At 42.4% G+C, this 25,117-nt stretch overlaps 1 protein-coding gene and 1 non-coding gene across 28 annotated transcripts in view; both read right to left on the bottom strand.

The window, feature by feature from the left end:
* Nucleotides 1–25,117, bottom strand: part of CAMTA1 (calmodulin binding transcription activator 1) — a 966,581-nt gene that overhangs the window by 527,413 nt on the left and 414,051 nt on the right. The gene's annotated exons all lie outside the window — the stretch shown is intronic.
* Nucleotides 2,785–2,948, bottom strand: LOC118143551 (U1 spliceosomal RNA). The gene has a single exon (XR_004727744.1). It is a non-coding gene; the product is annotated as a U1 spliceosomal RNA (small nuclear RNA).

Genomic DNA, 25,117 nt, shown 5'->3' with positions numbered 1-25,117 from the left:
TCAAAGCATTATCTATTTAGCTGATGGCCCTAAAGTGTTTCATTCAGCTGGAAATCGTGCTTTTCCCAGATCTCACTGACATTATGAGAAGCTGGCAAAATGTGTCTGGCAGCAGAGCAGTTCAGCAACCCATCACCCCTAGTCACAGTCCTGTCGCCCCTGTTTGGAAAGCAGACAGTTCAGACGACTTCAAGAAGGCAGAGTCACTGCTGCCTCCCAGGCAAGTGAGGATTACAGGAAGCCTGTGTGTGTGTGTGTGTGTGCACGCACATGCCCGCGTGTGTGTGCGTGTGCGCGTGTGTGCGTGTACATGTGTGTGCGCGTGTGCATGTGCATGTGTGTGCATGTACGTGTGTGCGTGCATGTACATCTGTGTGCATGTGCACCTGTGTGCATGTGCATGTACGTGTGTGCGCGTGTGCATGTGCGTGTGTGTTTGCATGTACGTGTGTGTCTGCATGTACGTGTGTGTGTGTACGCGGCCCGCACACATACATTTTGAAGGAAGGTAGGGATCACCCACGGCACAAGGCAGTCACCATGCTCCCTGACCATGGGATAAAACCTTGCCAATCCTTTATCTTACTTAATCCTCCCAGTCGGCAGGAATCATTATCCCCAAACGATTTCTGAGAATTCCAAAGCTTAGCCGATTCACGTGGCCCCAACCCCACAGCCAGCGAGGAGAAGGGCTGAGACTGTAACAGCACTGTCCGAATCCTAAGGCCAGGCTCTCACAGAGACCCAGTATTCCCTCCCTACTCCATGGGCCTGTAAAGGTGCTTCACGGCACATTCGCAGGTCTGCCTGGTACCATGTAAAGAAGAATCAAGTCCCATTACCAAAGAAATTTGCAGAATTCTCAGTGAAACACAGTAGAACAGGTTTGATTCTGGAGGATATTCCTGGAGGCTTCAAAGGCTAATGCACGCTGTGGAAACCCCAAAGCCAGAGCAATGGCTCTGCTTGTGAAAGCCCCTGAAGGCAAGACCTGGAGCGTGTTACCAATTCTCCAAGTCTTGCACAGTCTCTGGCACAAGGTAGGAGAAAGCAGTACTCATGGAGTGCATGAGTGAATGAATGATGAATGAATGAGCAAGTAAATAAATGCTGCGAATGAGAGTTCTGTCTAAAGATTTATGGGGAAAGTCCCCAGCATCTCTTCCATCATGGAGAATTCCTGCTGCCCAAGCTCCTCCCGTGGAACCCAGTCCTTCCTCCGTGGCCTCCAGTGTTCCACGTGATGGATTCTGAGAAAGCCAGATCATTCATCTTCTATGCTGGTGCCGTGCAGGCCTTCAGTGCTTCCTGCCCCTGGCTCTCCCACCTGGTGGGCTATTGGAGGATTCCCTGTGAGGACATAGCAGAGGCTGACTGGCACAGGTGGGAGGGGGACCTGCTGGGCCCAGCCGGAGGGACCTAGAGAGTGGGAGGCAGGAGAAGGACCTCAGTGACTGGGGGGATCTCTCCCCATATGTCCTCATCCTCTCGACCATTTCCTCTCCATGTCCAGGCACTCATGGGAAGTTAAAACCCAAAGTTGGACCCATGGTGCATCCCTAAGGTCAGGGATAGCAGGTACCACCTGGGTGCCTGAGCACAATTCCTTTCTCTCTGACTCAGCCTAAGATTGGCTCTGATTTTGAAAATGCAGCTTGGATGTTGGCTGTGTCCCATTGGAGCTATCTGAGGCCTTTGCCCCTCCTCTGGAGCGATCCAAAGCCACAGAGCCAAGGTGGTCCCTTTTTCTGGAACCCACAGAGAACAAGAGAAGATGGGGCGGCACCCTGGGGACACCAGGTGACAAGACTCACCAGTGGTCTTGGAGGAGACAGAAGCCATCTTTAGGGATCTGAACGCTCCTGGTAATGAGGTATCCGCCCAGGGAAAAAATAGGCCAGGCCAGGATCCCCGCGAGCACAGCAGGGAGACACAGCCCAGCAGAAGGCGGGTTTGTAAATGGAACTTTCCCAGCGTGCCTGGCCTCTTTCCATTATTCCCCTGGGCCCAAAGCATAGATACGTTGCGGCTTTCCCTGTCCTTTGAGGGGGCCTGGGATTTCTCTACTATAATAATTCATAGGTGGTCTATTTCCAGAACAAAGATACTCCATTTATTCATCTCACAAACATTCTTGACCCCCTGCAGTGAGTCCGGCATGGCGCATCCCTAAGCCAGCCAGAGCTGAATCTGACTGGATTTCCGGTTTTGTATGAAAACTCTATACAAATATGGTTGGCTGGCATCTTAGCTCAGGCTTCCATAACGAAGTACCAGAGGTACCACCCATGGTGTAAGCAGCAGACGTTTATTTCTCACAGGTCTGGAGGCTGGAAGTCTGAGGTTGAATTCTTGGTGAGGCCCCCTTCCCGGCCTACAGATTGCCGCCTTCTCACTGTGTCCTCATGAAGTAGAGAGGGAGAGAACTCTGGTATCTTTCTTTTCTTTTTTGTTTTTGGTAGAGATGGGGTCTCCCTATGTTGCCCAGGCTGGTCTCAAACTCATGGCTTCCAGCAATCTTCCTGCCTGAGCCTCCCAAAATACTAGGATTACAGATGTGAGACACCACACCAGGGCCCTCTTCCCCTTCTTCTAAGGGTACTAATCCTATCATGGGATCCCACCCCCATGACCTCATCTAAACCTAATTATCTCCCAAAGACCCCATCTCCAAAGACTATCACATTGGGGTTAGGGCTTCAGCATATGGATTTTGGAGGAACACAGATAATTCGGTCCATAGATGATGGTGAGTCTCCTTTTTTTAAGAAAAACTTCAAAAATCAGGAGATAGCACAGACACAGTCCCCCACTACCACAAATGATGCAGTGAGTTTTCCACATCTGGGGAAATCGCAGGGGTCAACACATGTGGCATGCAATGGATAAGCCTCACCCTCGAAGACCACCTTCAGGACCCTGGTCTATCTCCCCTGCCAGGGAAGCATGGCGGGTCGCTCCTTGATAGAGACCTACATGCATAAACAGGTATCAGCCGCCAGATCACACTCACCCCTGGCAGCAGAATGGCAACACTTCCTGCAATATGCCACAATAGTAAAAGCCTCATTGAGTCCAACCCCATAAACACAGAAACTGAAAACGTGCCAATATTTGGCTGAAGTGTCTATGAGAAAGGGCTGGCTAAACAGACACATGGTGTAAACAGGCTTACAGGGTAGAGATACTTAACCTTCCTAAGACAGCAGACCTTTTAAAGACATCCTCAAGATTCTGTCGTGTACAGATAACATGAAAAGATGGTGTTAGTAACAGACTTGAATTACTGTTGTCCTCAAAATTGATCTCACTGCACCACATCTCCTAAAATACCACCAAAGGGACTTCTAGGTCGCCACGGTAATGATAGATAGTCACAAAAACTCAAATCTCCCAATGCATCCTGCAGAAACAACACAGATCAACAAGAAGAACAAAAGCAACCACACAAAGCCTTCAGCTCTCACATGACTGGAAAAAAGAGCTGCTATCAACTTCAAATCACCCACAAGGAGAAAAGTAAACACCAGTGTCTTCAATTCCCACCCAGAACTTTTATAATGAGCAAGGGGACAAGAGCGGTCCAAAAGCCAGTGAAGACAGAAGTCGAGTATGGAGAGTCTGGGAATAAATTACAATTACCTGAAGAAAGAGAAAGGACATCCTAAGGGAGAGAAAATACTAAAAATGAATCTAGATAGACCAGAACATGTACTCGAAGGAAGGAATTTAAAGGTAGGCAGGGACAGCATTATAAAATGTGCTGGGGAGGTAGGGAGAAGCCAGATGTGGGCATTTAGAATTCTGCAAGACAAAAATAATGATACATCCAAGGACCCTCAACTCCTCCCGCCCCTCCCCCAAAGCCAGTTGTAAGGAAACTGCACTACGCTGCACTGACAGAAGAGGGAGCTCTTGAACTAAAAATCACACGAACCACTCAATGTGGCGATATAAGCGGTCTTCATCTACAGGAGGCTATAAAAGAAGAAAAACGGAAAGAGTTCAGCGGGTGGAAATTACCCCAAAATACAGCCATAAGGTGGAGGGGGAGGAACTGTGACATAACATTACAAACTAAATTAAGAACCTCAACAATGCCTTTTAAAAAAATCCTCACCACTTGTACATGAAAAGATCAAATAACTTATTATAAGGGCAAGAGAGACAGTTGTCAGCCTCCTCAAGAACAACCCAGAAGGCAGGGCAAGGACGGAGCAGCAGTCAAAGATTTTACGTCCAGCTCAAAGATTTGATATCCAGCGAAGCAGACCCTCAAACATCAGAGGTACAGAATAGGAGTTTAAAATATGGAAGAACTGAGAAAGTGATGCCCCCACGGGCGCCTCTGACGGAATCTTCTAAAGAATTCACTCTATCCAACCAGGAGATGACTGGGAGCTCTTTGGCAAAGGAACTTACGAGGAACATTTAATATATTAAATTACAGACCTAAATTAAGTGTGTAACTAAGGTTAGGAGAATCATACATAGATGATACATGTTTTGTCAACTACAAAATGATAGGAAACAAGAAAAGGAAAAATAAAACCGGAATAAGCTCAATGATGGGTGTACAGGCAACAGGTGGGAGTCAAGAGACTCCACTAATTAGAAAAAACCAAATGGCAAAAGTTAGTAACAGACTAATGGGATTTTTAAAGGTAATGAGTACAAAGGTACCCATTAGAATAAAAATGAGAATTTCTTACATATGAAAAGAAATTAAATGAGCATATAAAATGCAACATGTAGAAAAAACAAGTACAGCAAGTAGAACATAACACAGAGCACTAATTACATAAACTATTATACATATTGGACATATAAATAAAAGTGAATGGGCCCAACTTACTTATGAAAATAAAAGATTTTCAATTTGGCTTAAAAAGAAAGATCCAGCTATATGTTATATATAAGAGACATACCTTTTAAAAGAGTGTATTTGTCCATTCTCACGCTGCTATAAAGAACTGCCTGAGACTGGGTAATTTATTGAAGGAAAGAGGTTCAACTGACTCACAGTTCCATATGGCTGGAGAGGCCTCAGGAATCAGAATTGTGGCAGAAGAGGGTGCAAACACCTCCTTCTTCACATGGCAGCAGGAGAGAGAAGTGCTGAGCAAAGGGGAGAAGCCCCTTATAAAACCATCAGGTCTCGTGAGAACTCACTCACTACCACGAAAACAGTATGGGGGAAACTGTCCCCATGATTTAATTTTCCCCACCTGGTCCTGCCCTGACATATGGGGATTATTACAATTCAGGGTGAGATTTGGGTGGGGACAGAGAGCCAAGCCATATCAAAGAGATTCAGAAAGCCTAAAACTAAAAAGGACGGCAAAGATATATGAGGCAAATGGAAATAACAAGTATTACAATCTTGATATCAAAGTAGAATAAGTATAATTTAAGAGAAAACATTAATTATGACACTTTCTAATGCTAAAAATCACATTCCACAATAAAAATATAACCATAATGAATATTAGTACACCAAACAAGACTACAACTACCTTTAAGAGATAGGAAATTGTAGGAAATATAGGCCGGTTTGGTGGCTCACACCTGTAATCTCAGCAATTTGGGAGGCAAAGACTGGTGGATAGCTTGAGGTCAGGAGTTCAAGACCAGCCTGGCCAACATGACAAAACCCCATCTCTACTAAAAACACAAAAATTAGCCAGGTGTAAGGGTGCCTGCTTGTATTAGTCTTAGCTACTCGGGAGGCTGAAGCATGAGGATTGCTTGAACCTGGAAAGCAGAGGTTGCAGTGAGCCGAGATGATACCACTACACTCCAGCCTGAGTGACAGAGCGAGACTCTGTCTCACACACACACACACACACACACACACACACCCTGTAGGAAATATAGATGAAAACATTAAGAATAGTGTGTTTACTACACCGCTGTCAGCATAAAAGAAACCAGGTCGACAAAAAATAAGTAAGGACACAGAAGCCCTGAACAATATAATCAATTCCCTTCACATATCAATTTGTCACTGATAGGGTTTGCATTTGTGTCCCACCCAAATCTCATGTCAAATTGTAATCCCCAGTGCTGGAGGAAGAGCCTGGGGCAGGTGACTGAATCCTGAGGGTGGATTGCCCCCTTTCTGTTCTCGCGATAGTGAGTGCTCAGGGGATCCAGTTGTTTGAAAGTGTGTAGCACCTCCCACTTTGCCCTTTTCCTCCTGCTCCAGCCATGTGGGATGTGTCTGCTTCCCCTTTGCCTTCCACCATGATTTTAAGTTTCCTGAGGCTTCCCCAGCCATGCTTCCTGCACAGCCTGTGGAACCGTGAGTCAATTAAACTTCCTGTTTTTATAAATTACCTAGTCTCAGGTAGTTCTTCATAGCAATATGGGAGCAGATTAAGACAGTCACATGTCATACTTTTTCTTCGAATTCCCTAACAGTAGATAAGAAATCTACTACATGTTCTCCTTAAGTACACATAGAATAGCCACAAAAATTGGTCACGTTAGGCAATAAATAATCAATGCATTTCATAAAATAGAAATATTACAAAGAAATGTTTTCTGATCAGTCTAATAAAGCTGGAAAGTAATGTTAAAAATCTTTTTAAACTAAAGCAATGGAAATTCCAAAAATGTACACGTGATCAGTAAAACACTACATATCAGGCCAGGCATGGTGGCTCACACCTGTAATCCCAGCACTTTGGGAGGCTGAGGCGGGCAGATCACCTGAGGTCCGGAGTTTGAGACCAGCCTGGCCAACATGGTGAAACCCAGTCTCTACTAAAATTACAAAAAACAGCCGGGTGTGGTGATACATGCTTGTAGTTTCAACTACTCGGGAGGCTGAGGTGGGAGAATCGCTTGGACCTGGGAGGTAGAGGTTGCAGTGAGCCGAGATTGCACCACTGCACTCTAGCCTGGGTGACAGAGTGAGACTCCATCTTGAAAACAAACAAACAAAAAATACTACATACCAGAATTTGTGAGACATATTTAAAACAATGATCAGATTGAAAATTCACAGCCCTTTTATTTTAATAAAAAGAAAAATCAAAATTTTAAAATTCTAAGCTCAAAAAGCTAGAATAAGAATAACAGCAAAAGCACAAAAAAGGGAAAAATAAAGTTAGATGTAGAAATAAATGAGGTAGATAAAGTTAATCAAAATTTCGGATCTTTTTTTAAAAAACAGGATAACCACAAGCTAATCTTAAAGAGTGAGAAAGCACAAATATTCCAAATAAGAATGGCAGGATACAGAAGTCTTATTATAGCTACAGTTATCAAGACTGTGGGATATTAGGGACAGAACTGACACAAACCAAGAGAACAGAATAGAGAACCCAGAAAGAGACCTGCACAAATACGCCCAACTGATTTTTGGCAGAGATGCCAAAATTAATTCAAGATAGCTTTGTTGAAAGAAAACTTTTTGGCCAGGTGTGGTGACTCATGATGTAATCCCAGCACTTTGGGAGGCTGAGGTGGGCCGATCACGAGGTCAGGAGATAGAGACCATCCTGGCTAACACTATGAAATGACATCTCTACTAAAAATACAAAAGAAAATTTGCTGGGTGTGGTGGCACGCATCTGTAGTCCGAGCTACTTGGGAGGCTGAGGCAGGAGAATCACTTGAACTCAGAAGGTGGAGGTTGCAGTGAGCTCCAGCCTGGGCAACAAAGTGAGACTCTAAATAAATAAAAATCTTTAAAAATAGCCTTTTCAACAATTGGTGCTAGAACAATTGGACATCCACAGATTAAAAAAAAAAAAAGAAGGGTCGGGCGCGGTGGCTCACGCCTGTAATCCCAGCACTTTGGGAGGCCGAGGCGGGTGGATCACAAGGTCAGGAGACTGAGACCATCCAGGTCAACATGGTGAAACCCTGTCTCTACTAAAAATACAAAAAATTAGCTGGGCATGGTGGCACGTGCCTGTAATCCCAGCTACTCGGGAGGCTGAGGCAGGAGAATTGCCTGAGCCCAGGAGGCGGAGGTTGTGGTGAGCCGAGATTGCACCATTGCACTCCAGCCTGGGGAACAAGAGCGAAACTCCATCTCAAAAAAAAAAAAAAGAAAAGAAAAAACCTCTACTGAAGTCTTCTCCAAACCTATAAAAACGGGTTTTTGTCCATTAGGAATGGACAAAGGGCTTAATATACAGGAGAAAAATTTGGAACTAGGGCCAGGCAAAGGGTTCTTAGACTTAACACCCTAAAGGACAACACATAAAAGGAAAAATGGGTGAACTAGATTTCATCAAATTAAAATCTTTGCTCTGTGAAAGACTCTGTTAACAGGATGCAAAAGAAGATAAAAATTAGGAGAAAATATTTGCAAACCACCTATCAGACAAATGCCTGGTATTGAGGATATAAAGAGAACCCTCAAAACTTAATAAAAAATAACATAATCCAATTAGAAAATGGACAAAGGACTCCAACATGTAATTCACCAAAGTGAATATACAGATGGCAGGTAATTCAGAATATCCAACGGGTAATTCACAAAAGAGAATAAACACAAGAAAAGGTGTTCAACATCATTAGCCAGTCAGAGAAATGCACACTGAAACCACAATCAGATAACATTCCATACCTATCAGGATAGCTAAAATAACAAATAGTGCCAGCACCAAGTGCTGAGAAGGATGTGGAGAAACGGAATCATCCGTACATTGCTTGTGGGAATAGAAAGCACAGCGACTCTGAAAAGTACTTTGGCAGATTCTTTAAAAACCAAATATGTAGTTACCACATAATCCAGCAACTGCATTCCTAGGCATTTACCTCAAAGAAATGAAAATCTGTGATCACACGAAAACCTGTACACAAATGTTTATAGATACTTTATATGTAATCGCAAAGAACTAGAAACACCCAGATGTCCTTCAATGTATAAATGGCTGAACAAACAGGAGCACATTCTATGGTACATCCCTCAGCAATAAGAAGAAATAAACTATTAATACATGCAACAATCTAGATGAATCTTGAGACAATTATGCTGCGTCAAAGTAGTCAATTCCAAAAGGCAATTTATTGTATAATTCCAATTATTTAACATTCTTGATATAAAAATTATAGACACAGAGAACAGATTAGTGGTTGCAGAGAGTCAAAGAGGGTGTAGGGGAGGGGAGGAAGTGGGCGTGAAAAAAAAGAACATCCTGCACCACCCCTGAGGTGAAATGCTCTGTACCTTAACTGTGCCAACAGCTAAGGTACAAGGATCCTGGCTGTGACACTCCACTATTTTCAAGATGTTACTATTGAGAAAAACAGCTCAAAGGGTGCATGGATCATCTCTCTATATTAGTTCTTACAACTGCATGTGAATGAACAGTTTTCTTGAAATAGAAAGTTTAATTTTAAAAAAATTGCCATGTGCAAAGGAGTATTTATAGTAGCTGTCTTTTAGTTAAGAAAAAAAGGAGAAAACAAGAAAATACACATGTACCTGCTTATCTCAGCAAAGAAACACAAAACAGATAGGGAGATAATAGTGAGAGTGGTCACCCACGGGGGCGGAGGGATGGGGGCAGTGACATGTCGCAGGATCTAGCTTTTTTGCAGTTTTGATTTTTATAAACATCTTAATGTTTTCCATCCTAAAAAAAAGGATCAACAAGGATGGGGAGAGACCCTAATACAGAACACAAGCAAAAAAACAGAAGAGCCTAATTATATTTTATTTCCAAAAATAACGTAACGAGAGAGAAGGGGTGGAGATTAACCCAAAGGGCTTATGAACACAGTATTTTGATTATATGCTCTCAGACTAAAGAAAAAGTGTGACAAACATGCTAAACTCTAGTTGGGAGGTTTGCTTTCTTCAGTTAACTCTTATTTCATTACTTTACATCTATTTTAGGGTGTAGACGATAATATATTCAGGAATATTTCTCCATGGTGAACAAGAAAGTGCCATATATGGAAAGATGAAAGGCCAGGATGTAGTCCTGTGTGGACTAGAATTGGGGTCATCGTGAGTGCATGGTTTTACACACACACATCCATGAATGAGGATGTTTAGAAGTAGGGGTAGATGTATATGTGTTTGTGTATCTATGAATGTATCCTCACACATGCATTGCTTAATTTCTTCTACTATGAGAAAGAGTGACTAGAAGCAATGGCATACTCCTCGCAAGGAACATAGCTGGAATCCAGAAACCCTTCTCTGCTGAAAGGCGGCAGGGCTCATTAGAGATTCAGCTAATCCCAGGGTTGGTGCAAAGGAAGTGGAAGGCAACCTTGGGACATTTTGCTGGGCCAGAAAAAAAGGAAGTGCTCAAAGAATGATGGGTGAAATGAACCCCTGATAACAATCAACATCACAGATGAATCTGAAAGTCATGATAATGAGTGAAATCGCTCTTACATAAAAGAATGCATATTACACATGTTCCATTTAGATGAAGTGCTAGAACAGGTAAAACTAATCTACGGTGAGAACAAAATCAGAATGGTGGCTGCTGCTGAAGATGATGGCACTAGAACTGGTTAGAAAGGAACACGAAAGAACTTTCTGGATTGGCTGCGATGCTCTACAACTTGATAGGGGTTTGAGTCACACAGGCGCGTGCCTTGGTCAAAGCCTGTTTGATGGAACCCTTACTATTTGTACCTTGCTCTGTAAGTAACTTTTACCAAGTAAAAGAACTGTAAATAAGTGTTAAAGTCTAGACTCTCTCATACCTGCCAACGTGTTTATGGATGAAGGGTGCTGTCATCTGCAACTTACTTTGAAATGCAATTTAAACACAAGATGCATTGCTGGCTTGATAGCTGAAGAGATCTGTGATAAAGACATCATGATAAAATGTTAACTAAAGAACCTAGGTGATAGGTACGTGAGTGTTCATTGAAAAAAATCTGTTAAGTGTCTATATGTTTGAAGTTTTCCATAATAAAATGTTGTGGAAAAACATTATGGGGATTTGTCAAAAGGACACAGTAGCCAAATGGAAAGGGCTCCCACTGCCAAATCTGTGACAATATAACTACCAAAATCACTAGGTTATAAACTACTGTATAAATATATAACCCAATGAATATAACTCAGTCAACATAATCTAGTCAATGTAACTCACTGACTGAGATAGGAATACATGAGTCTGTATGTGTGTAAACAAGCAATGAGTAAATAAATAAATGTCAGAAAGCAAAAGTTTTTCAATTTGGTACAGAGTATGAAACGATAAATAAATTTAGAGAAAAATCACCATCTGGCATGCATTCTAGTAACTGATTCAGAAAAGAATTATCAGTGGATGCTAAAACAAGGGGGAAAAGTTTAATGAAATACAAGCTACTTACACAGACCGATTTTTCCATAAAATGCTAATGAATTACAAAGGGAATAAACACAATAAGTTTCACTGAAGAAACCTAGCAGATACCACCCTAACCCATGATCCAAGTTAACAGTCCCAGAAAAGAGGTAGCCAATCATGCACCTTCTAATACGAGGCACTAACAGCAACCCAGTGTCACTTCCGTGGCGTTCCTGCCAAAATTGCATATCCCGAATCTAGTCCTCAGGAAACATGTGACAAACCCCAGCTAAAGGACAGTCTACAAAATAACTGGCCTGTATGCTTCAGAAATGGCAAGGTCATGAAAAAGAAAGAGTGAAGAACTGATTGACGGAGATTACAGAGACATGGAAACGAAATGGAATGTGAGATCTTGGATTAGATCCTAGAACAGATGATTGCTTTTATTATATTTTGCTATAAAGGGTATTACTGGTTGCAGGAATAAAGTCTGCAGATTGGATAGCGCCGCATCAGTGCTATTTTCCTGACTTTGATCACTGTGCTGGCTTAAGCAAAAGAATGTCCTAGTTCTCAGGATGTCCACTTGGAAGTGTTTAGGGTTAATGGGGCATCATGTCTGAAACTTACTTTCAAATGGTTCAGTCGTGCGCATGTACACACACAGAATGATAAGGCAGATATGATAAAATGTTAACTTCAGGGGAATCTGGGTGAAGGGCATATGGGATTTCTTCATTCTATTCCTACGACTTCTGAAATCTGGAAATGACTTAAAAATAAAACATTAATAAAAAATTCAATGCTATATAATGTCAGAATTCTCTATTCTTTCCCGGTTCAAACTGGGGAGGTTCTACTGACTCGGAAATCTCTAAGGACTAAGAACTTCTGTGGCCATCTGACAGTCACTGGAGTGTCAACGTTCAAGGCACTAGCCAGGAGCCAACGAGCCACTGCGACCTGTGGAGTAGGTAGGTGATGCTCTTGAGCTGAAGAACGAGGTTGTTTCATACATTACTCTGGCCAATTCCAACAGACTGTTGCTGACAGAGCTCTGGATTCTCTCAAAGAGAGTGCCAAGGAACAGACCTGACAGCTGCCTCCCCCTCCCAGTCCTGGAACCACCATCAAAGATGCAATTAATAATCCAAGGGCGAGACTTCTCTTTCTCACACAGCCTCAGATATGAATCAACCCCAAAGTGTTAATAGATCAACTGTTATCGCTAATACCAAATACAATTTGCATTTGAGATGACATCTGCAATATTTTAAAAGCCAAAGTCTAAAACAACAAACTTGGCAGTTTTTCTGAGTAGCAATTAACACAGTGACTAATCCTATCAAGGAGACAGTAATTGGCACGGAGACATCCTTCTCATACCAGCAGCAGGTTGAAAAACTTAATCCTAACCTCTTTTTAACAGCATAGACTCTGGAGCATCTCTGCACATCAAGGAAACTAAAGCAATTATTAAGGACAAGGGTAATTACCCTACAGTTTCAACAAAAAAATAGAAGTATTCAAACGACAATCACACAGGAAAAGGGTGGGGGCTGGAATCATGGTTAGAGGCTATTTCTGTATCACGGCCAGGCCAGGAATAGACTAGGGTAATCCATGGCCCCGCCCAGGACAGAGGGTCAGCCACAGCCCACGCCAGCCAGTCTACCCAGTAATGGCCACTCTAGCACACAGCTTTCGACACAAAGAGTTCAAGTGCTGATCTAGTCAAGCAGGAGGTCCCAAGGATTTGACATGCGAAACAACACACATCATCAAGCTGGTCCCTTCAACATCATCTGAACCCACTATGTTTACTCTCAGTCCACACAGTCAAGTTATTCTCCCCAAGGATGGTGCCTTTCCCAGAATCTGTCTAAAGCATACCCATCCTTCAAGGCTCAGCTATGGTTCTAGGAAACAATCCTAACCCACTACAGCTCTCAGTGAACACTGGGCAATTTAAGCACCTCTCCTCTGACCCACAAGAGCAAAACACAGAGGTGTCCATGTTGACTCATTGCTTCCTGAGGGCTGGCTTGATTTGCACCTTCAACAGAATCACATGGTTTTCCAGAGTCAAGCCCCTGCCCTATGCAGCCTTCACATCACCCAGCACAGGAATAGACAAACGTAAAATTCTGGCAACAATTCCACAGCATCTCAGATGCTCAAAAGGGTACCCAGTACTCGACAGGGCAAACGGAGAAAGAGTCTGTGTGTGTGTGTGTGTGTGTGTGTGTGTGTGTGTGTGCGCGCGCGCGCGTGCACATTTTGACCGACCTGGCTATTGCAGACCTTTCAGTGAAGAACATGATATGTGTTTACCTAATGAATGAACGAATGAATGGGTGCAGAATGAATAAACCAAAGAACAACCAACTTTCATGAGACTGGACCAGTTTGCTTGGTAGGTTAACAAGTATACCCAGTAAGATCAAGGCTATGGACAAGATGTCTGCACAAGCCAGCTGGCTTCTCCCAGAAAGCACTGCCTGATGTAAGCCCGGTCTACACCCGCAATGCTGCACAGCTGCCTGGAGGGTGTGCTGTTGGCCACAAGAGGACAAGCTTGGAGAGAGATGCTTCCAGCTCTGAAGGGATGTGTTGCCCTTTTATAAAGTGGATGACGTGGCACTTTATTGAGCACGGAAACTTCTTACCCATATGCTGTAACCAAACCTTAGTTAGAACCCCAGTTTTGCTGGGCAGCAGAATAAGGGAATTGCTCATGGAGAAAATGCCTGGACCCGCGGTTAGTGGTCACTTCGCTTTAAAATGCCCAGCAGAGGTAGCAGGGCCCCAAACACTAAAGGGAGACAAGAGCTCTTATTTCAGGAAGAGTGGGGCGATAAAGGCAGGTCTCAATCCATGAGGTACCAGCTCGGAATAGACCATACCATACGGAGAAGCACAGAGCCGGCAATTTGGGCATGAGAAATAAGGGAGGGGCACTTGGGTCAAGCCCACAACTGGACCAGTCACTGGTCTTAAGACCCAGGATCCTGCGATGCCCCCCTTAGAAAGAGGGCGGATCCGCCTGCCCACTAGATCCACCTGCCAGAGGTGGAACAGGGCTCCAAGGTCAACTTTCAGTTGTTAGAGATCGTGTCGGTTGGAAATACAGAGTGTATTTTTTTCAGTGGTATGTACATTTTTATCAGGATGAAATTAGCTTTTTAAAACAAGAAGAAAACATTCAATGACAGATTTTCCTCCTGAATTTATAATATAATATGGAGGAAGAGATGTGTCCTTTTCTTTCCACATTCATTTTATATAGACCTCCCTGTCAGTGTCAGCAGCCTGGCCCTTGACATGCTCGGTGGGTATCACCGGTGTTATCCAGTGATATCATCTCATGTAAACACATCTCCTCTCCCAAGCAGGTGGGAAGTCCCAGGAGGTGAGGAGGTGGGTCTTACTCATTAATAAGCCCTGTTCAGAGCCTACTAAAGTGTCAGGTACAAGATGCTACTCAGTGGATGCTGATTGTTGATAATTATATAACAGATATAATGCAAGTAAGTCAGCAAAGAAATTCCTCTAGGAGGCCAGTCCCAAGGCTGGACACTCCTCAGCTACCAAAGTGTTTAATTTTTACAAAAGTGCATTTCCCTCTCAGGAGACTAGGAAAGCAGCATTGCAGTTCCCAACTCCTACCAGCGGCCACGTGTTTCTGAATGAGAGGAGGGCGCTTAGAGGAGGCAGGCTGGGGGTGGGATGTGCGATCCATGGAGACTGTGTCCGTGTGGGAAGCAGCATTTGGCTCAGAGTTTGGAAACCAGGGACTTAAGAACGGTCATTAAAAAGCATGCTTCTGTGCCACTTGCAATGGCACAGAATGTGTGACAATGTCTGACAAAACTTAAGCATTGACAATAGCTAATGTTGGTAAAAAACGTGAAGCAACAGAGGCTCCCACATTACAGAAAGGAGTGGGCACTGATGTAACGACTTTGGAAAACCACTTGACACGTTCAACAAATGGGAAACAATCTAAATGTCCATCCAAATACAAGCAGATAAATTTCCTGTGATATATTTATATAATGGAATAGTACACAGCAGTGAAAATAAGAGTTACAAACATCCACAAAGATGAATCTCAGGAAAATACACTGGAAAAAAAACACTTTATAACTCAAACACACAAAAAGGGATTCAGTAAACTAGCAGAATATAAAATTGGCACTCAGAAATCAGTACTATAAAGAAACTTCCACGTACAATGGCAACAACAAAGATAGACTATTTAGAAACACATTTAGAGAGGTAAGTGCAAAACCTCCATGAGAAAACTTCTTAAAACTAATGCATAGCACAAAAGTATTCCTCAACGAATGGGAAAACATAAATTGTTCTTGGATGAGACAACTCAATATCACCACAATGCCAGTTCTCCCTAAGTTAATTTATAAATGTAATGCAATTTTATGGAGCTAGACAAATTGATACTATAGTTCATGAGGGAAAATTAACCTTCAAGAATAGCCAGGAAAACAGAAAAGCCTCAATGGGAACATAAGCCCTACCGGACATTAAAAACACTGAAAGTCTTCATAACTAAAACAGCGCGTCCTAGTGTCTGAGTAGACAGAGATGTGAAGTAGAAGCAGCCCAGATATGCCCCAATCACATTTGGAAATTTCATATATGATAAAGGCGGCCTCTAAAATTACTGGAGAAAACAGATATTTTTAAATAAATGCTGCTGGAACAACGGAATAACAATTTTAAAAAATTAAACCCATTATCTCCTACCAAGCACAATAATGAATCCAAAATGAATCAAAGGTTGGATGTAAGAAAAAAATGAAACCATACAAGTACTAGAAGAAAAGTGGGTTGATTCTTTTTGACCTGGATGTAGAAGGAAGTTTTCTTACTATGACTGAAAAATACGCAGTAAAAGAAAACAATGATGAATAGGACTACACAGAAATAAAAAGTATTTTCACAGAAGACATATCTGATATTCAAAGACACAAAAAGGTTAAAAGGATGAAAATAAATACATCACGCAAACACAAGAAAGCTGGAGTCACCATACCACATAGACACAATACTCTTTAAAAGAATGTTACTAGAGAAAGGGTCAATCTATCAGGAAGATATAACAATTATAAACACAATGCACCTAAAAACAGAGCACCAAAATACATGAAGAAAAAATGGACAGAAATGAAGATAAAGGTACACCATCCAATAACAGTATTTGGAGGCTGGGTGCAATGGCTCATACCTGTAATCTCAGCACTTGGGGAGGCCGAGGTGGGTGAATCACCTGAAGTCAGGAGTTCAAGACCAGCCTGACCAGCATAGTAAAACCCCATCTCTAGTGAAAATACAAAATTAGCCAGGCATGGTGGCACATGACTGTAATCCTAGCTACTTGGGAGGCTGAGGCAGGAGAATCGCTTGAACCCTGGAGGCCGAGGTTGCAGCGAGCTGAGAGTGCAAGACTGCACTCCAGCTTGGGCAACAAAAGTATAACTCCATCTGAAAAATAGTAATAATATTTGGAGACTGCAATACTCCAGTTTCAACAATAGACAGAAGAGCAAGATAGCATATCGGCAAGAAGGCAGAAGATCTGAACTATACTACAACCCAACAAACTAGCATATGTTTCTAGAGCACTCCACTCCACCCAAGAATAGTGTACACATTTTTCTTAAGGGTACATGGAACATTATTCAGGATACACATCTGCAGGGCCATAAAACATACCTCAATAAATGTAAAAGGACAGAAATAATACAAAGTTGGTTTTCCAACCACAATGAAATGAAATTAGAAATCAGTAGTAGAAAAATAACTGGAAAAACTCACAAATCTGTATAAATTAAACAACATATTCCTACATAACCAATGCTTTAAAGAAGATATCAAATGGGAAACCAGAAAATACAGATATTGGTGAACATGAAGATACAACATACCAAAACTTACAGGATACTGCGAAACATCCTCTCCAAAAACAACATAAAAGGAACTCAGAAAAAAAAATGTAAAGGAAGAAAAATCATAAATTAATAACTAATCTTCCACTTTAAGACTGGAACAAGAGCCGTAAACTACTCCAAAAGTAAGCAGAAGGAAGAAGATATAAATGTTACAGTGGAAATTAAGGACACGAGAATAGAAAAATAAAACTGATGAAACAAAAAGCTCATTCTTTGAAAATGTCAAAATCAGCAAATCTTTAGACTGACTGAGAAAAAAAAAGAGAAAACTCGAATAACTAAAGGCAAAACTGAGAACAGGGACAGTATTATCAACCTTACAGAAATGAAATGACTACAAAGGAATACTACAAACAATTGTACACCAACAAATTAGATCGCTTAGATGAACAAACTCCTAGAAAGACCCCAAACTACTAAAACTGACTCGAGAAAAAATAGATGGTCTGAATATATTAACACCGATAACAAATGAAAAGACTAAATCGGCAATTACAAAAAAAACTACGTACAAAGAAAAACCCATGCCCAGAGCACCTTACCACTGAATTCTACCAAACATGTAAATAATGATTAATGCAATTCTTTGCAAACTCTTCCAAAAAATATGAGAGAACATTTTCCAATTCACTTTATGAAACCTGTATTACTCTGATACCAAAACTAGACAAAAACATTATAAGAAAATTATTCGCCAATACCTCTTATGAGTGTGGATACAAAAATCCTCAACAAAATACTAGCAAACTGAATCCAGCAACATGTAAAAAGAATTACATATAATGACCAAGTGAGACTTATCCCAGGAAGTCAAGGTTGGTTCAGCATCTGAAAATCAACTAAGTAATACATCATATCAATCAACAGACTGAAAAGCAAAAGTCACATGATCATCTCAATAAACACTGAAAAATAATTTGACTAAATCCTCATGCTTTCATGATAAAAACACCCAATTAGGAGAAAACTTCCTCAACCTAATACAGGACACCTACAAAAATCCCACAGCTAACAATATACTTAATGATGAAAGACTGGCTGGTTTTCTCCTAGAGCAGGAACAAGACAAGAATGTCCACTTTCACTCCTATTCAACATTGTACTGGAAGTTCTAGCCAGGGCAACTAAGCAAGAAACATAAATAAAAGACCTCCAGGTTGGAAAGGAAGAAATAAAACTATATTCACAGATGAGATGATCTTTTATTTAGAAAATCCTCGGGGATCCACTAAAAAAAAACTATGAGAACTAATGAATGAGTTCAGCAAGGTTGCAGGTTACAAGATCAATATATAGAAGTAATTGTATTTTTACATAATTGCAATAAATAATCTGAAAGTGAAACTAAGAAAACAATTTAATAAAAAATAATAGACTTGGGAATAATATAAAAAGAGAAGTTCACAACCTACACTGCAAAAACCATAAAACATTGTTGAAACAAATTAAAGAAGAGCTAAATAAATGGAAAAACATCGGGTCATGGGTCAGAAAACCGAACACCGAACATCGTTAAGACGGCAGTACCCTCCAAACTGCTCTACAGATTCAATTCAATCCCTGTGAGAATTCCAGCTGACTTCTTTGTAGATATTGTCAAGCTCATTCTAAAATTCATATAAAACTGTAAGAGACACAGAATAGCCAAAACAATACTAAGAAAAGAACAAAGTAGGAGGATTCACACTTTCTGAATTCAAAATTTACTACAAAGCAATGGTAATCAAGACAATGTGGTACTAGCACAAAAACAGACTTACAGATCAATAGAATATAAATGAGAGCCTAGAAGTAAACCCATACAGCTGTCACCAATTGACTTTTGACAATGGCACCAAAACCATTCAACTGGGAAAGAATAGTCTTTTCAACAAATGAAGCAAGACAACAGCTAGTCACATGCAAAAGAATGAAATTGAACCCTTACCTCATACCATATACAAAAACAAACTCAAGGCAGATGGATGAAAGATCCAAAATGTAAAATTCTTAGGAGAAAACACAGGTATAAACATTCACAGCCTTGGATTGGCAAAGCCTTTTTAGATATGACACCAAAAGCATGAACAACAAAATAAAAAATAGATATGCTGGGCTTCTTTAAAACAAATAATTTTTGTGCTTCAGAGCATACCATTAAAAAACTGGAACTGTGGAACAAGATAAAATATTTGCAAATTACATATCTGATAAAGAACTTATGTCTAGAGTATATAAAGAATACTTACAACTTAGTAATAAAAAGGACAGTTAACCCAATTTAAAAATAAACAAAGGCTCTGAATAGACATTTCTCTAAGCAAGAAATACAAATGGAAAATATTCAAATATACACAAAAAGACACCTGACATTATTGGCTATCAGGGAGATTCACATCAAAACTGTAGTGAGACAACACTTTATACCCAGCAAGATGATGAGAATCTAAAAGTCAGATAATAACAAGTGTTGACAGATAAACTGGAGCCCCCATACCTTGCTGGTAAGAATGTAAACTGGTGCAGCCACTTTGAAAAAATAGTCTAGGTCTAACAGTTCCTCAAGTAATTAAACATAGAGTTACCATGTGACCCAGCAATTTTATTCATTTTACTTTCTTGGATACCCAAAAAAGAATTAAAAAAATATGTATGTCTACACAAAAGCGTGTGCACTAATGTTTATAGCATCATGATTTATAATAGCCAAATGAGTTATATCCATATAATGAAATATTATTCAGTCATAAAAAGGAATGAAGGACTGATACATGCTACAACATGGATGAACCTTAAAAACATGATGCTAGGCCGGGCGCAGTGGCTCAAGCCTGTAATCCCAGGACTTTGGGAGGCCGAGGCGGGCGGATCATGAGGTCAAGAGATCGAGACCATCCTGGCCAACATGGTGAAACCCCGTCTCTACTAAAAATACAAAAATTAGCTGGGCATGGTGGCGTGCGCCTGTAGTCCCAGCTACTTGGGAGGCTGAGGCAGGAGAATTTCTTGACCCCGGGAAGCGGAGGTTGCAATGAGCTGAGATTGTGCCACTGCACTCCAGCCTGGCACCTGGCGACAGAATGAGACTCTGTCTCAAAAAAAAAAAAAAAAAAGGAAACATGATGCTAAATGAAAGAAGCCAGTTACCAAAGGCCACGTTATATGATCTCATTCATACAAAGGTCCAGAACAGAGAAAGCTACAGAGGCTGTAAGTGGATCATTGGTTGCAGAGGGCTGGCAATGGGGAGTGGTAATGGGGACAGAGTGATGGCTACATGATATGGCATTTCTTTTTGCGGTAATGAAATGTTTAAAATCAATGGTGGCACATTTCTGCGAATATACTAAAAACCATTGAATTGTACACTCTAAATGGTGACTTGTACAGTATGTGAATGATATCACAATAAAGTTGTTTGTTTTAAATTGTTAACTTTTAAGCCTGATGAGAAACAAGATATTCACATAGTCCCCAAGTACCACCTCATGAGATACTTATTAATTAGAAAAAATAAACAGCACTTTCCAGTAGAGAAACCTGGCAGGCAACCACCTTAATCAAGCGATGAGTTAACACCAAGCAGCAATGCGCAATCTCCTGATACGAGGTACTGAGAAGGACATAACACGGCTTCCGTGTCATTTTGGACAACACTGTGTAACCTAATCTAACTACGAGAAACATCAGACAAACCAGAACTGGGGGACATTCTGCAAAATATCAGGCCCATACTCTCAAAAATGTCCGGTTCAAGAAATAAAAAGAAAGACTGCAGAATTCTTTCAGATTAAAACTAAAACGAAATGCAGCCCATGATCCCAGATTGAATCTGGGACCAAAACTCAAAAAAAAATAAAAAAACATTTGTTTTTCATTTGCTATAAAGAACATTACGAGGACAATTGTTGACATTTCTATAAGGGATGAGGATAAAATAATAATAGTATCACACTGATGTTAATTTCCTGATTTTCATATTTGCACTGTGGTTATACATAACAGCTGGTTATGTACAAGAATGTCCTGGGTCTTAAGAAATATACAATGAGCTATTTAGAGGTAAGAAGCCTCAGGTCTTCAATGTATTCTCAAATGTTTCAAAAGAACGTTAAAATGTTACATATATGCACGATTTCATATATACACACAGAGAGAATAATTAAGTATATATAGTGAAATGTGAATAACTATGAAATCTGGTGAATGATATACAAATGGTACTTGCACGTTTTAAAAAACTTTTCAACTTTCTGAAATTGTTTCAAATAAAAATTTTAATTAAAAAAAGCATGCTTGCAGTACAATGTCGTTTATATGAAGTTCTACAGCAGATGAACGAAAATTATCCTCATCTATATACACATGCAGCAAAGGTGTAGAAGCATTCGTGACAGTGGTTACCTCTGGGGAGGATGGGGCCAGGTACGCAATAACTTGTGTTTTATTTCTCAAGCTGGTGGCGGTTATGAGGCTATCCACGTTATTGCTATTTATCTTTTTGTATATCTAGAATATTGCATAATAACATTTTAAATTAAAAAAACCCACTCCCCACCCCTCACCCCACCATCCTTCTTTCCACCAACTGCAGGACTGCAATGTGCGGCGAGTTCCCACGCGTCCGTGGACGCATTTCAACCGCACTGAGAAACCCTCCCTAAACACAGGCTGGGTTCCCTGGAGAAGAGGACCAAGGGCAGGGCGTGCCCGTGGCTGCCTCGGTGGGAGGAAAGAATTCTTCCAGGCGGCGGCTGGTGCTCTGGGGAAGGACAGGGGAGGGGGTCGTGCACCAGGCACAGGACCCCAGAGGCAGATGACTTCCCAGCCCCCAGGATCGGTTGCCCGTGTGTGGGAAACTGTACAGGGTCCCCACAGCTCCTTGCAGAAGCAAGGGGGCAGTCCCAGGGAGGCTGAGCAGCAGGCGCCCTCCCTGAAGCAGGGCTGATGCCACCACCTTCCGTGGAACAAAAGAAGTGGCCTCTGCCTGGTTCACTGTTACCGTCTGCTTGGAACTGATGCCCCGCTGAGCACAGCTTGCCTCCCACAGTCAGGCAGGAGCAGGCCTCTCCAGGCAGGAAGCCCAGAGGGCGGAGGGGCGGGGCAGCGGGCTCCAACCTGGGTCCCAGGCCTCCCCTGTCCTCTGAACAGGAGTTGGGGCGGCGGGGGAAGGAGGGCGTGCATCAGCAAACAAGGGACGTTCCCTCCTTCAGCAAAGATGGAGACAGACCTACCATGTGCTCTGCAGACCTCCAGGCACTTAGGGGAAAAGACAAAAACTTCTACCCTTCTAGGAGGCGGTGGGAGAGAGACAGTAAAGAAAACAAGCCAGCACACAACGTGTCAACTGGGACTAAGAGCATTGGAGAAGAAAAAAGGTCGGGAATAGGGAAAAGAACTGGCGCCTGGGGGGCTCCCTCCCTGCAGGGGCCTCCCCCAGCCTCACTACAGAAAGGGAGCAGGCATCTGTTCCTGGCCAGAAAGGAGACTTTCAGCAAAGACTTGAAGGAACGAGGGAAGCTATGGGTATCTGCAGAGATGGGCCAGAGCAGAGCCACAGCAGGGAGAGGTCCCTGAGGTGGAAGCTGCCGCTGGCCTCTTAGCAGAGCCTCAAAGAAGCCAGCCTGGCCAAGGGGGTAGGAGCGATGGAGCAACCCTCTGGAAATGAGACCAAAGAGGTATTGGGGGTTATTCAGGGTGATGATGGGAGCACCCAGGACTGCTGAGACATGGAAGGAGCCCATTCCTGACACCTTCTGAAGTGCAGCAGCAACCATAGTCCCCGGGAGTCCTCGGGGCACACACAGGTCAGTACCCACCTTTGCAAGCAGAGGCCTCATGGGCCACTTGCACTGCATGATTCCAGGAGAGTCAGGGTCAGGGCCTGTGAGAGGTGACGGCCGCAGTGTGGGGGCGGGGTGTGGTGCTGGTGACAGCGGGCAGGGCGTGCCTAAGCTGTAAACTGTGGTGAGGCTGCCTGCCTCCATGCCCCAAATGTAAGGTCCCCACAGACATCCTGGCTCTGCTAGGTGCGCTGAGCAGGGCCTGGAGAAGTTCACTCATGTGAATGAGGCACAATTCAACCTTTTATGCAAGAGAAAAGCAAGGGCAGAAACTGGACTCCTGAGTTTGGGTCACCCCTACATCCTAGAACTTACTGAGAAGATAGGGCTTCCCTGCTGTTGACTGGAATGTCTCCAACGTCCTGAAAAGGGGCATGACCTGGATTTGAAGACCACTCTAGGGTGATTTCCACCCTCGTGGAGTCTTATCTTCTGAACTATGAAACGGAGTGGAAAAATGCCCCAGTGGTTGGGAGGCTTCAGTGAAATAAGTAGATGGACAAGTGAATGGATAATGGGTCAGGAGGCAATACTTAGAGGGTCCTTCCCTTCCTCTTTCCTCACCTCTCCCAAGAACATCCCACATTCAACTTCCTAAAAAAGAGAACAGTCACCCCCCAGGTCACAGGGAGCTGTGAGCCGCCAGCTCCTTAGGAAATGATGCTGCATCCTGGTCACGAGAAACTTCCATGTCTAACAGAACAGACATCTCCCAAACCCCGCGTGGACAGCTGACAGAGCATCTCCTGGTCCTTGGAAACTCCCTGAACTCCTTCCTGCATCCAGCTCTGGCCACAGGTCTTGCCCATCGGGACAATGAGCTGTCTCCTCACTCTGGCCAAGTCTAGCTGGTGCCTCGGCACCCCTTGTTTTGCCTCCACCTCCCTGAAGCAATTTCAGCATCTCCTGGTCGCTGGTCCTTCCATCCTCACATCCGGCACACACGTGTGGCTTTAGCATTCTCAGAGGGTGTCACGGCTTCATCTTCCTATGAAATGTACACTTCTAGAGTGCAAGGAACACAGTGATATTCTATTTCTCTGCATTTTCCAAGGCACATGGCACAATGCTAGATGACCTGGGCGTATGTAATAGTACTTGAGAAGTTGAAAACGACAAAATATGTATGCATTAAAATTTTTTAATTAGAAAAAAATGACTAACATTAGATCATGAAAATTCTGCCTTGTGTACCAAATTTGAACTCATTCTAGAAACACTTTTTTGTTACAGACTTTGCAAGGAACCAAGCAATTAATGCCTTTTCATTAAACTGAGTCCTGAAACTGGAATATTAAAATTGCCATTCAGCGGAATGCACATGTAATGCTGCAAGTCTCCTGGTGAATAATTCCTGGTTATAACGACATGCCGTGGACTTCAATCTTACTCCTAGACATGAGAAAAGACAGCTAAATCAACTTTGTCCATTTAAATATCATTTTAAGATATCTAGAATCCATCTCTTTATTGCTCAACAACTCTTAGCAATTTCTTTTGCCCTCATTTATTTCTGGCTCCCAAGGGAATCCTGTCTGATTTATTGGAAATTAGTTCTTACAGCTAGTAAATGCTTTAAACTGTTTTCATATAAATCACCCCAAAAATGTTAGCGCACTGAAGCCCGTTCACAGTGATTTCCTCCAGCCACGCCTAGCTCCACCACGCTCTCTCTCCTGCTAACTGGCCTGTCCCATCACCAGTCGGGGGCTCCGTGGGAGCAGGCAAACAGATCTCTAAGAATGTGTTTTCTTCACACACACTGTATCAGTCTGTTCTCACACTGCTATAAAGAACTACCTGAGACTGGGTAGTTTAAGACGAAAAAAGGTTTTGTTAACTCACAGTTCTGCAGGCTTTACTGACTGGGAGGCCTCAAGAAACTTACAGTCATGGCAGAAGGCAAAGGGGAAGCAAGGGCGTCTTAGCAGGGTGCGGCAGGAGAGACAGAGCTAAGGGGGAAGTGCCCACGCTTTTAAACCATGAGTTCTCCTGAGAATTCACTCACTATCACGAGAACAGCAAGGGGGAAATCTGCCCCCACAATCCA

The sequence above is a fragment of the Callithrix jacchus genome, chromosome 7 (assembly GCF_049354715.1).
Source record: "Callithrix jacchus isolate 240 chromosome 7, calJac240_pri, whole genome shotgun sequence".
Classification (NCBI taxonomy): domain Eukaryota; kingdom Metazoa; phylum Chordata; class Mammalia; order Primates; family Cebidae; genus Callithrix; species Callithrix jacchus.
The sequence above is the reverse complement of the archived record's forward strand: the minus strand, read 5'-3'. Positions and strand labels throughout refer to the sequence as shown.